The sequence below is a fragment of the Ranitomeya imitator genome, chromosome 4 (genome assembly GCF_032444005.1).
Source record: "Ranitomeya imitator isolate aRanImi1 chromosome 4, aRanImi1.pri, whole genome shotgun sequence".
Classification (NCBI taxonomy): domain Eukaryota; kingdom Metazoa; phylum Chordata; class Amphibia; order Anura; family Dendrobatidae; genus Ranitomeya; species Ranitomeya imitator.
Window position 1 is genome coordinate 658,555,302 of NC_091285.1, and position 13,034 is coordinate 658,568,335.

Genomic DNA, 13,034 nt, shown 5'->3' on the forward strand with positions numbered 1-13,034 from the left:
TACCATTGTTCTAACCCACAAAAAAAATAAAAGAACATCTATTGACTGTAAGCATTTAGGTGTTTTCTATTGTTTCTCTGGTTTTGTATCTTCCCTTGTTTTGTCCTTTTACCCCTTTTTTGTAAACACTGTATTTTTTTATAACTAAATATATAACAAGTTGGGTCCTTATATGCTCTAAAGGATCCAAAACCTTTGTAAAGTTTGTACTTTGTTGACTGCTGGAGACCAGTGTGAGATGTGGGGACCAACCATCCCGATTACTTGGTGAGTGGTGGCCACTTGTGCATCTGGGGTGTGAGGATTTTGTTGGAGTGTGATTTGTCCTTAATTTGAAGCCTCGATGGAAGCTGAGAGCAGGATGGTGAGGAGCGTTCACAAGGACAAAAGCACAAGATCAAAAGAAGACAAGTCCTACATACACAGTCACAATATGTCATAGGGATAAACATCCACAGAAACTCTTGACTCTTCAGCTGAAACATTGGAGTCACCCTCACAAGGCAGGTAGTTTCGTAGTGTAGTGATTAGCACGTTTGCCTCATAGGCGAAAGATGCCTGATTCGAAACCGGGCAGAAAAATATTTTTATGAATATGATCTCATATTGGATAAATTGTATCCCTCAACACTTTTTAAATGTGTACTTTTTAGGATCTAAATTGTTTAAATAACCCTTCAAAAACACAAAGACCTTGAGTTGGGGTTAGATCTTGATATTTCTTCTGATCCAATGAATTCCGTTGAAAATCATAATTTTAGTCAGATCTTTGCACAATTATAGCGCAGACACCCACAATATCCGACAGCTGTAATTCTGCACCTCAAGGAACAACACAGATTTAGTCCAGCCTGCAAGACGGACCTTTGTCCCAGCTCAAGAGAAAAAAATCCAAGCACACAGGAGTTTCTGTAGTGTAGTGGTTATCACGTTCGCCTAACACGCGAAAGGTCCCCGGTTCGAGACCGGGCAGAAACATTATTATACTTTTTTTCTTTAGCGATCTTTTCAAAACATTTGAGTAACATCAGCAAGAGCCGTTAAATACTAAGATGTTCTCTCTTTAAAGGAAAAAGAAATTGCCGTATGAGAACCGCTGGTGCTTTAACCCTTTCTCGTTACATGACCTCAAGGCCGGCTCCAGGTTTTCGTGGGCCCCAAGTGAACTAGTCTCAGTGGGCCCCTTTATCACATACCACAAGTCATGATGCACTGATACGGCAGAGAAATATAGGTATAGTACAATGCCAAAGATTTCATTTCTTCTTAAAGAAATTTCCATGTGGCAACAGCTGGTGCTTTAACCCTTTCTCGTTATATGTTGTCACTGTACATCATAATTTGGAAGATGTACCTCTAAAATAAGATGTATAGGCATGTCATAATGATCGTGTAGGCCCAAGAGTTGTGCCCGAACAATGCGCTCAGCTTAACTGACGGTCAAGCAACTGCAGGAACAACCAGAGTTCTACGCCGTAGTCAATTGGTATTGACTAGTGATGAGCGAGTATACTCGTTGCTCGGGTGATCTCTGAGTATTTGTGACTGCCCGGAGATTTAGTTTTCCTTGCCGCAGCTAAATAATTTACAGCTACTAGCCAGCCTGAGTACATGTGGGGGTTCCCTAGCAACCAGGCAATCCCCACATGTACTCAGGCTGGCTAGTAGCTGTAAATCATGCAGCTGAATCAACAAAAATTAAATCTCTGAGCAGTCACAAATACTCGGAGATCACCCGAGCAACGAGTATACTCGCTCATCACTAGTATTGACGTGTCCGGAACTCTAGGAGATATTAATTTTGTACCATTTATCCTGTATGGTGAAGACCATAAAAATAAATTGCGCACCAAAAATATAGTCTTTTTATCAAACTGACACACAAGAAGTGGAAACAGAGCAAATAAAAATTTGTATGAAAAAAAAAAAATCGTACTGATCCGAAGAATAAAGTTGTCCAATCACTTATACCTGATGGTGATCAGCATTAAAAATAGAACAAATGATTTGTGAAATGCTGTTTATTTGTTCAGTCTGTGTCGTAGTGAAAAGTAAAAATCCATAAAGACATCTCCAAAAGGGAGAATGATGGTGAGCGGACTGCAAACCATGTCCTACGAGGAACGGTTAAAGGATCTGGGAATGTTAGGCTTGCAAAAAAGAAGGCGAAGAGGAGACTTACCGTAATAGCCGTCTATAAATATCTGAAGGGCTGTCACAGTGTAGAGGAATCATCATTATTCTCATTTGCACATGGAAACACCAGATGCAATGGGATGAAACTGAAAGGGAGAAGATACAGATTAGATATTAGAAAAATGGTTTAGTGAATCCTCCATTGAGCAGGGGGTTGGACCAGATGACCGTTAAGGTCCCTTCCGACTCTACCATTCTATGATTCTATTTAGATCTGACTATTCAACCTCCATTGAAGTAGGACTCCACATTGAATAGATGGGATACATCATAGCTGGGGAACAGGGAAACCAATTATAGTTGGTAAAGTGAGAAAGTCAATTGAAGTAAGGACCTTCTGCAGTGATCAGGTAATTGCAGCAGAGACATGATCTGGGAAAAAGACAATAAGACTAAAATCCATATTTTCAATAGGCAGAGAAGTGGTGAAAAATCTAATAACTTCAGAGGTAACTTTTGCTCTCTTTAAAGAAAAACTGGACAATTTCAGTTAGACACTCTGTCTCCAGTGTCCAGATATGAATCTTGGGATTTGCTTCGATCTCTTATTTGTGGGAGATATATGTTCAGCACCGTAGCGAAGGAACAAACAGAACGCGTTCACTCACATCACCATCAGGCAGGCAGAACCCCTTCAAGTTAATATTGGTCCAGTCGATGGTGCTATCCATGTTATGTCTCATGTCTACAGCTCTGGCAAAAATTAAGAGACCATCATATCAAAACCCTGTAACGGGAAGCCCAATCTCCAGACCTGAACCCCATTGAAATCCTCAGGAATGTAATCAAGAAGATGATGGATAGTCACAAGCCATCAAAGAATTGCTTACATTTTTGCACCAGAGCAGTGTGAAAGACAGGTGGAAAGCATGACAAGACACATGAAAGCTGTGATTAATAATCATGGTTATTCCACAAAATAATGATTTCTGAACTCTTCCTGAGTTAAAACATTAGTATTGTTGTTTCTAAATGATTATGAACTTGTTTTCTTTGCATTATTTGAGGTCTGAAAGCACTGTTTGTTTGTTTGTTTTTAATTTTGACCATTTTTCCTTTTCAGAAAAAAATACAAAATGTATTGCTTGGAAGTTCGGAAACATGTCAGAAGTTTATAGAATAAAAGAACAATTTACATTTTACTCAAAAATATACCTATAAAGAGAAAAATAAGACAAACTGAACATTTTGCAGTGGTCTCTTAATTGTTTGCCAGAGCTGCATATCATTTATCACTTCAAATAGCCAACAGTTCTCACATGTTAAATAGGTTTTTTTTTTTTTGTAGAGGCAATATACTACATAAAGACAAAAGTGTTTCTGCCCGGTCTCGAACCGGGGACCTTTCGCGTGTTAGGCGAACGTGATAACCACTACACTACAGAAACTTCGATGTTTTGGTTTCCTTTCTCATTTGTGCTCATTAGTGTTGAGCGATACCGTCCGATATTTGAAAATATCGCTATCGGATGGTATCGGCCGATATCCGAAAAATATCGGATATCGCCGATACCGATATCCGATACCAATACAAGTCAATGGGACACAAATATCGGAAGGTATCCTATATGGTTCCCAGGGTCTGAAGGAGAGGAAACTCTCCTTCAGGCCCTGGGATCCATATTCATGTGTAAAATAAAGAATAAAAATAAAAAATCTTGATATACTTACCCTCGGACGCGCCCTGGTTGTTACAGCTGCAACCGCCATGCTTCCCTTTCTAAGAATGAGCGTGTTAAGGACCTTCGATGATGTCGCGGCTTGTGATTGGTCGCGTGAGCGGTCACATGACCGCTCAGCGACCAATCACAAGCCGCGACGTCATCAAAGGTCCTTAAAGCGCTCATTCTTAGGAACGGAAGCATGGCGGTTGCAGCGGTGACAACCAGGGCGCGTCCGAGGGTAAGTATATCAAGATTTTTTATTTTTATTCTTTATTTTACACATGAATCTTAATCCCGATACCGATTCCCGATATCACAAAAATATCGGAACTCGGTATCGGAATTCCGATACCGCAAATATCGGCCGATACCCGATACTTGCGGTATCGGAATGCTCAACACTAGTGCTCATACAAAATTAGATGAATTAGATAAATGATCAAGGTATAACTGCAAACCAAGGTCTCTGTCTCTATGTGTTCGGAAAATTTGTTTTACTCATATATCTCTTTAACCCCTTAACGACCTCCGATATGCCTTTTAACGGCGGTTGTTAATGGTACATAAACCACAGCACCGTTAATTAACGGCGCTGTGCAAAAAGTGTATAGCGCCCCCAGAGTCGGATTTTCTCCGGGGTCTCGGCTGCCGGGGGTAGTCGGGACATTAGAGAACATAATTCGGATCGGTTTTTACCAACCCCGGTTTTGCGATCGCAGCTACTAACCGTGTAGCGGCGGCCACAAAAAAAAAGTCTGATGTGCCATATAACTTCTCTCTCCTCTGATATGATAGCACATCAGAGGAGAGAGAAATAGGGTCCACGATCCCCCCGTACCTCCCGCTGCTCCTTGGCCCTCCTGCTTCCTCCGCCGAGATCTGCCGGCTGGCATCGGGCCATAATAAGAAGATTTTTCCTATTAGTTCATTTTGATCACTGTGATAAACCCTATAACAGTGATCAAAATAAATTAAAAAAAAAGTTAATAAACCCTCCCTTTATCACCCCCTTAGTTAGGAAAAACTAATAAAATATAGAAAATGTATTTATTTCCATTTTCCAATTAGGGTTAGAGTTGGGCTAAAGTTAGGGTAAGGGTTGGGGCTAAAATTTTGGTTAGGGTTAGGCTTGGGGCTAAAATTAGGGTTAGGGTTAGGGTAAGGCTTCTTTTATACTTACCGTGGTTTTGCGTCCTGTTTTTGCGGTCCCAATAGATTTCTATGTACGCCGTATTGCCTTGAGGGCCATATCTATGGTTATGAAAAAATATCGAGCCTGCTCAATATATTTCACGGCTTACAGACACGGCCCCCATTGTAATTCAATGGGGCTGCAAAAACAACGGAAGGTTGTTTTTGCGGTGCACCGTGACTTCCGGTTTTGTGGAAAGCTGTTTTTTTTTAAATACTTTTGCCATAGTATTGCAAACCCAAAAAACGGCGATCCGCAAGTTTTTTGTGGTCCGTAATTGCGGCAGACCATGAAAATTGCAGTAATACAGCCTGCAAAAAAGGCCGCAATAATGGTCCGCAAAAAACTCGGTAAGTGTAAAAGAAGCCTTAGGTTTGGGATTAGGGTTAGGTTTGGGATTAGGGCTATGGTTAGGGATGGGATTAGGGTTACGGTTGGGGTTAGGATTAGGGTTGGGATTAGGGTTAGGTTTGGGATTAATGTTGGGATTAGGGTTATAGTTAGGGTAGGGATTAGGGTTAAGGGTGTGTTGGGATTAGGGTTAGGTTTGTGATAAGGGTTATGGTTAGGGTTGTGATTAGGGTTAGGGGTGTGTTGGGGTTAGGGTTGTATTAGGGTTAGGGATGGGATTAGGGTTAGGGGTGTGTTGGGGTTAGGGTTGTGATTAGGATTATGGTTAGGGTTAGAATTAGGGCTAGGGGTGTGTTGGGGTTAGGGTTGGAGTTAGAATTGGGGTTTCTACTGTTTAGGTACATCAGGCGGTCTACAAACAAGACATGGCTCCACCAGTGATTCCAGCCAATTTTGCGTTGAATAAGTCAAATGGTGCTCCCTCCCTTCTGAGCTCTGCCATGTACCCAAACAGTGGTTTACCCACACATATGGGGCGTCAGCGTGCTCAGAACAAATTGGACAACAACCTTTGGGGTCCAGTTTCTCCTGCTACCATTGGGAAAATAAAAAAATTGGAGGCTAAAAAATCATTTTTGTGGGAATTTTTTTTTTTATTTTCACTGCTCTGCGTTATAAACTTCTATGAAGCACTTGAGGGTTCATAGTGCTCACCATACATCTAGATAAGTTCCTTTGGGGTCTACTTCCAAAATGGTGTCACTTGTGGGGGGTTTCCACTGTTTAGGCACATCAGGGGCTCTGCAAACGCAACATGGCATCCGATCTCAATTCCTGCTAATTCTGCATTGAAAAAGTCAAATGGTGCTCCTTCCCTTCCAAGCTCTGCCATGCGCCCAAACAGTGGTTTACCCCCACATATGGGGTATCGGCGTATTCAGGAGAAATTGCACAACAAATTTTGTGGTTCATTTTCTCTTTTTACACTTGTGAAATTTATATAAATTGGTTCTGAAGTAAAATGTTTGTAAAAAAAAGTTAAATGTTAATTTTTTCCTTCCACATTGCTTCACTTCCTGTGAAGCACGTAAAGGGTTAATACAATTCTTGAATGGGGTTTTGAGCACCTTGAGGGGTGTAGTTTTTAGAATGGTTTCACTTTTGGGTATTTTCTGTCATGAACACCCTTCGACGGGACTTTAGATGTGAGATGGTCCCTAAAAGAAATAGTTTTGTAAATTTTGTTGCAAAAATGAGAAATCGCTGGTCAACTTTTAACCCTTATAACTTCCTAACAAAAAAAATTTGTTTCCAAAATTGTGCTGATGCAAAGTAGACATGTGGGAAATGTTATTTATTAACTATTTTGTGTGACATATCTCACTGATTTAAGGGCATAAAAATTCAAAGTTTGAAAATTGCAAAAAATTTTAACATTTTCACCATATCTCCGTTATTTTCACAAATAAAGTAATATCGGATAAATTTTATGACTACCATGAAGTACAATATGTCACGAAAAAACAATCTCAGAATCAGCATGATCCGTTAAGGTGTTTCAGAGTTAAAACCTCATAAAGTGACAGTGGTCAAAATTGTAAAAATTGGCTTGGTCATTAAGTACCAATTGGCTGTCACTAAGGGGTTAAAGACATACTTTTAATAAAACTAGTAAGCAGAGCTTTTTCTATTTTTGAAAAGCCATTGAGGGCTACAATTTTCATCTTACCCTTAGGGCAGAGTGACTCAACCATTTTCTCCACATCCGAGAAAAACGGTCCTACTATTCCGATCAAACTTTGATCAGCATGGCATCAGTTTTTCTCGTTCGCGTCAGAAAAAAACCCTTCTCCATTCTGTCAGTCCATGAAAATAGGATCGGACCGCTCGTCTAATTTTTTTTCTCAATGACCTATAGAATTGCGTTGTTGTTTTTGATCCAACACTTGGATCAAAATTGGACATGTCTTCGAGTTTTTTGTGCTGAACACTCAGTCTGAGGTAAAAATTAGACATGTGCCCAGTCCAATAGAATATCATAGGTGTGAGTGCTATCGGTCAAAACCACAGATACAAGAAAATCGGACTTGTGCTCTAGCCCTAACTCTATTCTTTGTCCTGCAACGTTGCAGGGAGACGGATGTCAATTAGTAGGACGTTGGCAGTGACATCAGTCAACGGAGCAGAATAGAAGAAGCTGCTTTGTCCATGTGATGGCAACAGAAGCTGCATGAGCGGTTCTAAGAAAAAAATATAAAAATCCCAGATAACCCCTTTAACTAAAAAAAAGTCAGTTTTAATGTAGGTTGTACATATTTGATGCTTGGCCACAAGAAACGGAAACATTTCATCCTTATATATTTAGATGAATAAACGTTACAGAATAAAAATAAAGAAAAAAACTAAAATGGATAAAAAAAAATTCCAAAGTGTGAACATTTTCCCAGTCTTGTCTTGCCATCCATTGGGGATGACAGGATGGCACATTCTTTAATTCTCTTATGTTGAATGTCAAATATAGGTAACGTTTTCAAGGATCGGTTTGGAAATGCTGGATTTTTTCCTTTCTGTGGACCATGATAAATCTGGTGCATTTTAAGACTATCTGGTCTAAATTTACACTGTAGAACCTAAGATAAAAGGAAAATGAGAAAACACCCTGCAAGTAAATAAATAGTAATAGTACATGTAAAAAAAAAAAAAAAGTAAAACCCATCCCACCACAACAAGGTGACCCCGCTCTGGATGGTCCTTGAGGTACCGTCACACTAGACGATATCGCTAGCGATCCGTGACGTTGCAGCGTCCTGGCTAGCGATATCGTCCAGTGTGACAGGCAGCAGCGATCAGGCCCCTGCTGTGATATCGCTGGTTGGGGAAGAAAGTCAAGAACTTTGTTTCGTCGCTGGATCTCCCGCTGACATCGCTGAATCGGCGTGTGTGACGCCGATTCAGCGATGTCTTCGCTGGTAACCAGGGTAAACATCGGGTTACTAAGCGCAGGGCCGTGCTTAGTAACCCGATGTTTACCCTGGTTACCATCGTTAAAGTAAAAAAACAACCACTACATACTTACCTACCGCTGTCTGTCCCCGGCGCTGTGCTTCTCTGCTCTGGCTGTGAGCACAGCGGCCGGAAAGCACAGCGGTGACGTCACCGCTCTGCTTTCCGGCTACCCGGCTCTCACAGCCAGAGCAGAGAAGCAGAGCGCCGGGGGACAGACAGCGGTAGGTAAGTATGTAGTGGTTGTTTTTTTTACTTTAACGATGGTAACCAGGGTAAACATCGGGTTACTAAGCGTGGCCCTGCGCTTAGTAACCCGATGTTTACCCTGGTTACCGGCATAGTTGGTCGCTGGAGAGCTGTCTGTGTGACAGCTCTCCAGCGACCAAACAGCGACGCTGCAGCGATCTGGATCGTTGTCGGTATCGCTGCAGCGTCGCTTAGTGTGACGGTACCTTAACACTTGTACTTCACCTCACTATGTGTCAGCAGATGTAAAAAAATTATAAGGGCAGAGCAGGAGGCAGATTCCACTGATACCACCAGTTTGTTATGGATAACACTGGGGAAATAATGTAGATCCCGCCACTGTCACCAGTTTGCTAAGGGAATGCAACTCTGTTGCCTCCAAACGTCAGGCCATTTATGCAATTGTCTGGCAAATGTAAGGTCATGCACTTGGGCAGAAGAAATAAGATGTATAATTATGTGCTTAATTCTAAAACTCTGGGCAAAACTGCCACTGAAAAAGACCTGGGTGTATGGGTGGATGACAAACTCACATTTAGTGGCCAGTGTCAGGCAGCTGATACAAAGGCAAATAAAATAATGGGATGCATTAAAAGAAGCATAGTTGCTCATGAGGAGAACATAATTTTACCTTTAAACAAGGTATATTAAAAGGTATATTACCCAGCTATATCCAGGACACCACGGATATTGTTTGCAAATTGTCAGCGCTGGGCCCAGTTCCAGAGGACACGCTACTAGCCACCATGGATGTAGAGTCTCTCTATTCCAAGATTCCTCATGATGATGGAATTGCAGCATGCAAATATTTCCTTCAAAAGAACAATCTAGCCATAGAACCAACACTGCAATTTATCAGGTTTGAGCTCCATCACAACTATTTTTCTTTTGGGAACAATTTATACCAACAGTGTATGGGCAGTGCCATCAGAAGCAAAATGTCCCCACAATACGCTAACTTATTTATGGCGAAACTGGAGGAAGAATTTTTGTCATCTTGCTCTGTTAAACCTTTTGCATACTTCTGCTACATTGATGATCTGCTAATAATATGGACAGGCTCAAAAGATCATCTACTCACCTTCCACAATAACTTCAACACGTACCACCCAACCAGGGCCGTATTTAGAGTTTCTGCTGCCCTAGGCACTTTTAGTGCTGCCTCCCCCTTTGGTGAGTATGACACTATCGGCAGTGACTTTGGCAAAAATCGCTGATGTGAAAGTCGCCTTTTGCAGCAGATCCGACAGTTTTTCCGCATCTGCCGCGTAATGGATCACTTAGGGCAACACTGCGTTCGGCCTCATTCATTCCCTATGGGACTTACAGACATGTGCGGCTCTTGCGGTTTTGCCGCCATCCGGCAAATGCGGTACTTGCAGCAATGAGAAAAAACACTACTAGCAGTGTTTTATGTATCATCGTAAGTGCAAAACCGCAATTGCCGCACATGTTCGCAAGTAGCCATCATTACCTGTCCCTGCACCTTGCTAGCTCATCCCTATCCAACCCTCCCTGACCTAAAACTACACTATAAAGCTTCAGAAAAGCAATTTATTAACTGACATATTCCTATGATAATGAGGGCTCTAGGCTACGGCGTAGACTGGGACGGGCAGTCTCCGGGTCTCCATCCTCTCAGTGCACACCCTCAGTCCCTGCCTCACTGCCTGTGCACAGACCTCCCTCCACCGCACCCGGTAATCACCGCTCGCAGTAGCATACCAGCAGAGGTGTATCTAGGGTTTCTGGCACCCGGGGAAAGAATTCATTTTGGTGCCCCCCCTCCGCCAAGGACATATGTGATTTGCACACTCAGTCATGTACCCACGAGCTCCTCTCCCTAATGCTCTCAATGTTCAGTGAAAAACTAAGAGAAGCAGAAGAGAAGCTCGATGTCACAGGACCATAAGAGTATGTGTCCACGTTCAGGATTGCATCAGGATTTGGTCAGGATTTTTCATCAGTATTTGTAGCCAAAACCAGGAGTGGAACAATTAGAGGAAAACTATAATAGAACCATATGCTCCACTTCTGTATTTATCACCCACTCCTGGTTTTGGCTACAAATACTGATGTAAAATACTGACCAAATCCTGATGCAATCCTGAACGTGGACACACACCCTAAGTCTGAAAAATCGCATATGAGTGACGTGTCCATGTGACGACTACTGGAACTTGCAGAGCTGAATCCTGACATCGCAGCTTCTGAATTCTCACAACGCATGCACTGCACTTTTAGGATTCTCCCTTGCCGGTGGACGGTCATGTCAGCACAAGTATGTGATTTGTAGACTTCTGACCACATTCTGACTAGATGTGCCCGGCCTCTCTCAGTTCATTTTCATTGACGGAGGTCACGCATGTCTAGTCAGCACGTGATCGCATTAATGTAAATCCCCAGCATGAGAGAATCCTGACAGCGTGCAGTGCGCACTGTGAGAATTCAGAAGTCTGCAGTCACAAAGAATGACTGCAGACTCATCACAAGCCTGGACATCCCCTTTAAAAGGGACTCTGTCACCTGAATTTGGAGGGAACAATTTTCAGCCATAGGGGCGGGGCTTTCGGGTGTTTGATTCACCCTTTCCTTACCCGCTGGCTGCATGCTGGCTGCAATATTGGATTGAAGCTCATTCTCTGTCCTCCATAGTACACGCCTGCGCAAGGCAAGATTGCAGATTGTGCAGGTACAGTATGTACTACGGAGGACAGAGAATGAGCTTCAATCCAATATTGCAGCCAGCATGCAGCCAGCGGGTATGGAAAGGGTGAATCAAACACCCGAAAACCCCACCCCTATGGCTGAAAATTGTTCCCTCCAAATTCAGGTGACAGTGTCCCTTTAAATCTCCTAACATATATAAAAACATGAGAGTTAGCATCACAAATAACATTTACATCCAGGTACCTGATAGATGACGTCGCCTCTGGAGCCGTTCTCCTTTTCTTCATCTTGTCCAGACCCCATGATGAGTTTTCTCATCCACAGCCGTCTCTGCAGACTTCCATCTTCGCCGCTCTTTTGCAGAAAGTCTCCACATGACGCCCTTAAAGATACAAGTGTCATTATAATGCTCCCAAATAAAAAATTGCCCCTCACTATATTGTCTGCACAAAGTATGACCCCCACACTGTCCCTCTTATGGTACATGCTCTTCACACTGTCCTCTCCTTTCTATACCAGTCCCCTCTTCACACTGTCCTCTCACACTGTGTCCCCCTTATAGGGCCCAGTATTTATACTCCATATTTATACTCCATCCTCCCACACTGCGTTCATGCCTCCCCCATCCTCCCACCCTGCGTTCATGGCTCCCCCATCCTTCTCCCCTGCAAGCATGGCTCCCCCATCCTCCCACTCTGCGTTCATGGCTCCCCATCCTTCTCCCCTGCGTTCATGGCTCCCCATCCTTCTCCCCTGTATGCACGGCTCCCCATCCTTCTCCCCTGTATGCACGGCTCCCCATCCTTCTCCCCTGTGTGCACGGCTCCCCATCCTTCTCCCCTGTGTGCACGGCTCCCCATCCTTCTCCCCTGTGTACATGGCTCCCCATCCTTCTCCCCTGTGTGCATGGCTCCCCATCCTTCTCCCCTGTGTGCACGGCTCCCCAACCTTCTCCCCTGTGTGCACGGCTCCCCATCCTTCTCCCCTGTGTACATGGCTCCCCATCCTTCTCCCCTGTGTGCACGGCTCCCCATCCTTCTCCCCTGTATGCACGACTCCCCATCCTCCCCTGTATGCACGGCTCCCCATCCTTCTCCCCTGTATGCACGGCTCCCCATCCTTCTCCCCTGTGTGCACGGCTCCCCATCATTCTCCCCTGTATGCACGACTCCCCATCCTTCTCCCCTGTATGCACGGCTCCCCATCCTTCTCCCCTGTATGCATGGCTCCCCATCCTCCTCCCCTGTATGCACGGCTCCCCATCCTTCTCCCCTGTATGCACGGCTCCCCATCCTTCCCCCTGTGTGCACGGCACCCCACTTTTTTCCCTGTCATACTTACCTCTCACCGGCGCGCAGCACAGAACTTCCTGGCATCTCAGCGTCTTCCTTCCTGTCTTCAGCGGTCACATGGTAGCGCTAATTAAGGGTGATGAATATGCGCATATTCATCACCCTTAATGATCGGTACCATGTGACCGCTGAAGACAGGACGGCGCTGAGACGCAGTTGCAGCCACCGCTGGAGGAAGGTGAGTATTACGTCTTCAGGGAGGGAGGGAGGGGGGCGGGAAGGAGGGAGGAGGGGGGGGCGGGAAGGGGGGAGGGAGGAGGGGGGGCGGAAACTTGACCCCGGAGTTTTATAAAATAAAAAAAAAAAAAAAAAGGAAAAAACCTAGCTCAAGGGCGCCCCCCCGCATCCCGCCGCCCT

General features: G+C 43.9%; 1 long non-coding RNA gene and 2 other non-coding genes across 3 annotated transcripts in view; 1 reads left to right on the forward strand and 2 right to left on the reverse strand.

Moving 5' to 3' along the window:
* The window catches only part of LOC138677150 (uncharacterized), a 136,760-nt gene that overhangs the window by 29,661 nt on the left and 94,065 nt on the right, over positions 1-13,034 (reverse strand). Inside the window, exon 3 of the long non-coding RNA XR_011320865.1 lies at positions 2,183-2,282. This is a non-coding gene — a long non-coding RNA (uncharacterized lncRNA). The remainder of the gene's footprint in view (positions 1-2,182; positions 2,283-13,034) is intronic.
* TRNAV-AAC (transfer RNA valine (anticodon AAC)) lies at positions 906-978 on the forward strand. The gene has a single exon. It is a non-coding gene; the product is annotated as a tRNA-Val (tRNA).
* TRNAV-AAC (transfer RNA valine (anticodon AAC)) lies at positions 3,512-3,584 on the reverse strand. Its single transcript has one exon. It is a non-coding gene; the product is annotated as a tRNA-Val (tRNA).